The 4628-nt window shown below is 47.0% G+C and overlaps 1 long non-coding RNA gene across 1 annotated transcript; it reads left to right on the plus strand.

Moving 5' to 3' along the window:
* Nucleotides 1-1332: 1332 nt before the first annotated feature.
* Nucleotides 1333-3050, plus strand: LOC137182309 (uncharacterized). Its single transcript, XR_010928311.1, has 3 exons — nt 1333-1898; nt 2705-2820; nt 2947-3050. It is a non-coding gene; the product is annotated as an uncharacterized lncRNA (long non-coding RNA).
* Nucleotides 3051-4628: the final 1578 nt, after the last annotated feature.

Here is a 4628-nt window from a genome sequence, read left to right on the forward strand (position 1 = left end):
TGGTACCATCCCGCCATTCCCAGGAACCGCTCTAGAGATTTCCTGTTGGTGGGCAAAGGGAAGTTCTGGACAGCCTGGGTTTTCTCTGGCTCCACCTGAACCCCCTGTGCTGACACAACGTGTCCAAGGAATGTCAGAGAGGTACGGAAGAACTTACTCTTCTTTACATTAACAGTGAGTCCTGCCTGCCTAAGCTTGTCCATCATGGTTTGGATATCCCTGAAATGTTGCTGCCAGGAGTTGGAGTAAATGATGATGTCATCCAGATACACAAAACAAGTTTCTCCCTTGAGTTCGCCCAAGACAGTGTCCATAAGCCGCTGGAAGGTGGCTGGTGCGTTTTTCAGGCCAAAGGGCATCACCTTGAACCGGAATAGGCCGTATGGACAGATGAAAGCGGTCATGGCTCGGGATTTTGGATCCATCTCCAGTTGCCAGTATCCACTGTTGAGATCCAGAGCAGTGAATACAGTGGCTCCAGCAAGGGACTCAAGGATTTCCTGGATGGTAGGGAGGGGATAGGCATCAGTGAGAGTTCTGGCATTGGGTTTTCTGTAATCTACACAGAACCTAGGCTTTCCGCTTTTCCTGGGGACGATCACCACTGGAGAAGCCCATGGGGAGGATGAAGGTTCTGTAACTTTACTTTCCAGCATTTCATCCAGAAGCTCCTTTAAAACCTTCTGTTTTGGTGGAGAGAGACGGTAGGGTTTCTGTTTTATTTGCATATCCTCCGTCATGAACATTTGATGCTTGAGTAGTCCTGTGCGCCCAACTTTGGTAGTGCAGACATTGATGTTATAATGCAGCATCTCCAGAAGTCTCTCTCTCATTTGCCCCTCCAGGTGTGAGCCTTGAACTGCCTTCTCAAAAAGATCTGTCATGTCTGGTAATTGAGGTTGTATAATCTCCGGAGCATTTGCCAGGAAGAGGGCAACATGGTTGCCAGCCCCCTCCCCCTCTGATGTGCCGGGGTGACACGCTTGAAAAAAGTACCTCCCCGTCTCTCCGCGGAACCAGTAAGTGCCACCTGCCACATCAATGTGCATCCCACTGAAAAATGCAAAATCCAGTCCCAGTACGACAGAGAATGCTAGTGCCTGAGGAGACAGCACAACCATGGGTATTAACCAGGTCTTCCCATGCAGGCAGATCTCCATATCCGTCCATCCAAGAGGATGCTCCTGTTTCCCATTTGCCAGGTACAAGGAGACGCCTGACCATAGGGTAAGTCTGGATGCAGGTGGTTTAATGCTCATCCACAGGTTTTCATTTAGCAATGTGTATGATGATCCTGTGTCCAGAATGGCTGTCCCTTCCCAGGAACCGATGGTGAGAGGCACCTTTAACTGCTGTGGTAGCGGACTGCCGAAAGTGGGAGCAGCACTGTGCCTATAGGCAGGCGTGAAGGATAGACAGGGGGAAGGTGATGGGGACTGCTCTACTGATGGACCAAGAGCACTTGCAGATGGATGAGTCATCCCTCCGGAACCTAATTGCTGATGTTGATGTTGTGCAAAGGCCGGAGGTTTGTTCCTTTTCTGATTATTGAAAGTCGGACACGCATAAGGAGGATGGCTCCCTTTACAACGCCAACAACTCACTTGAGAGGAGGTGCTAGGTCGTGTAGTGGTTACAGACTGTGGTGGTGGAGAGGGTGTCTGTGTTGGTTCTCCTTTTTCCTTCAGTTTGCTCCCCTGCTTCTTCCGCAGGTCATATTGTGCCTGGCTCAGTTTGTCCTTCTCCAGCTGCTGCCCCAATCTGACCAATTCCTCCACTGTTTCCACCCTGCCTCGCAGTTGGCTGGCCATACAGGGATTGATGTTCCTGAGGATGAGTTTAATGACAGCCTCCTCTGTAATGTCAGGCCTCCAGCGACAGCATAATGAACGATACAGGTAAGCAAAGTCTCTTATGCTCTCATCCTCTCCTTGAACCCGTGTCCGCACTCTTTCTGCCAGCTCATCCTCATAGTCCTCAGACAGGAAAGCAGAAAGGAACTTGGACTGGAATGAGTGGTTGCACGAGTCACATCCCACCAATCCCTCGCAGTACCAAACAAGACATTCCTGAAAGTCACCATCAGTTCCCCATCAGTCAGCGGATTGAGAGCCAAGAAATCTTTACATCTGTCCAAGTACAACAGAGGGTCAGGGTTGTCCTCCATCCTGCCAAAGGTAGGAAACTGCAATTTAAGAGGACATTTCCCCATGAAACGGCGGCCCAAATCCCCTGAAATGGGAGAATCATCTGGTGAACACGGCGGACTCTCTAACACTCCTGCATGCATTGTCGACTGCAGCCGATGCCGCTGGGGAAGTGCCGCCTGATCACTACCAGGACTAGTTTGAACCGAGGCATCGGCTAGTGCTGACACACGGAGACTCAGTGTTCTCATGGTGGACATTTCACCCACCATCCCCTCCAAATGTTGGGAGCACTTCCAGACCTCAGACTGTGAGTGCGTGATATTCTGTAACACAGGGCTTAGGGTTTCCTTCATCGCCTTTAATAGGTCTGCATGGTGGCTTCGCAAGCGCCAGTTCAATGTAACCGAGTACTGTTCGCGTACATAATTGAACTGTTTATCCATGGCCGATCTCAACTGCCGCAGTTGCTCATCATAGTATGCAGTAAGATCTTTTGTTACAACACCTAGAGCAAGCTTAAGTTCATCCTTATGGTTGCTCTGTGCCTCTGAAAGGGACTGGAATCCTTCCTGGATGCTTATATGCAAAGATTCCTGGGCCAAGTGCTTGAGCCCTGACCCAGTGGTGGCCTCCGATGAAGCAGCACCACCTTGCGGCAGAGCGAGCAAAGGTAGCGTCAAGTCGGAGTCCCCACACAAATCCATGTCCAATAAAGAGTGATTTGTCATAGGTGAACCAGAGATTGGTAGAGGGTCCTTTAATACTCCACCATCTAACACAGAACTTTCTGTTTCAGGTCCTGTTTTGTGAGCCTCAGAGGGGAAGTTCAAGATATCCTCCAGAGCTGAAGCCATCCTTTGTACTGAGACGCAAACACAACCGACAACCAATAATGATTGTTTGCAGTTTTTTTTTTCTTTTTTGTTTGTTTGTTCACATGCAATAAAACACTTTTTTCCACAACACAGTCCTGTTGAACACTTAAATAAAGTTAAGAAGGCCAAACACACCACCATTTGAATTTCACAAAATTATATTAGAGCATTCACACAAAAAAACAAAACTCTTCAACAAATCAGTCCAGGTCCATAAACAAAAATAGTGCTCCGTTCCGGGTTTTTCCCGTTTCTCAATATAGTTATATACAAAATAGTTTTCCCGGAATTCCAAACAAAACTCAAAATAAGGAAGTCAGTTCAGCTTTTCACCATCCTACCAACCCCAAAAGCCCAGTCAAAAAAGAAAAGAAAAGATAACGAAAAGAGCACAGTGAAGTCACCCGGCTTTAGCCGACTCACGGTTCAGGGGAAGTGTGGAAACGTGCGTTGTCCGGAGTTGTAAACACGGACGGTTCGGTGTGTTCGTGGAGATAAGAAGAGAGGCTGCAGTATCCACGGCTCGAGGGCAACCAAGGTGGATGTTAACGACGCGGACTGAAACGCGCGCTGATGGCCAAGGATAGGCTTACTACAGACATGGATGACTCATGAGGGTTTCTCTCCTGCTGTTCACCTGCCGGCGACTCCCGCCATACTGAATTAAATCTCCTGGTACGAAAACGGAAGAGGCTGGACTCCGAGGGAGGGGCAACGTGGAGCTAACTCACTGGCTGACTGGACTAGTGGGGTGTGGAAGTAAGTAAAAAAAAACGACAAAAAACAAAATGGGCAATCGCATACCAAAACATAACATATATTTAAAGCATGAATGTAAGGTATTTGCTTAGTCACGAACATAGCACAGATACCAAACTGATACAAAACTTTCAAATCCTTATTATTATTATTATTATTATTTATTCTGTGGGAGTGATCGCCACAGCATGATGGCTCAATGAATAACTTTGCTACTGGGCTGTGGAAACCTTAATATGTCCAGTGTCTCTCTCACACCACTGTGGGTTGAGACCCTGCAGTGAGGAGGCAGAGGTTATTCAAAACCTTCCAAACTGTCAATCATGTAAAAGTCTTATGGGACCCAAAGCTGAAACCGAGGGGGCTATTCGGTGGACATTTTAACATCAGAAGCATTACTGCAAAGAGCAGCTAACTCATCTTGTGTCTGACTCAAATCTGGACTTTCTCTGTCTGACTGAAACATGGTTGAAACAAATAACTCCTGCAAGTGTGTTCACGGTGCCCAGATACCAATGTTTCAAGAGTGACAGACCTGATGGAAGAAGAGGAGGGGTGCTTTTTTATGTGAGACAACATAAAATGTGAACGTGTGGTTTATAATGCGGGTAACATGTTAGAATATGTTGGGATAGAAATAATGTTATCCCAACAAATGTCTTTTAACATCATAGGTGTCTATAGGCCCCCTTCTGCAGATGACACTTTCTATGATCAACTCACAGAAGTCTTGAAAGAGTGCAATCTCAACAAAGAATTATTACTTATGGTGATTTTAATGTGAACTGGGAGGATAAAACTAAGTGGAAAAAACTAAAAATGATCACAGAGAAATGCCGACTAG

Source organism: Thunnus thynnus, chromosome 4 (assembly GCF_963924715.1).
Source record: "Thunnus thynnus chromosome 4, fThuThy2.1, whole genome shotgun sequence".
In the NCBI taxonomy this organism is placed as follows: domain Eukaryota; kingdom Metazoa; phylum Chordata; class Actinopteri; order Scombriformes; family Scombridae; genus Thunnus; species Thunnus thynnus.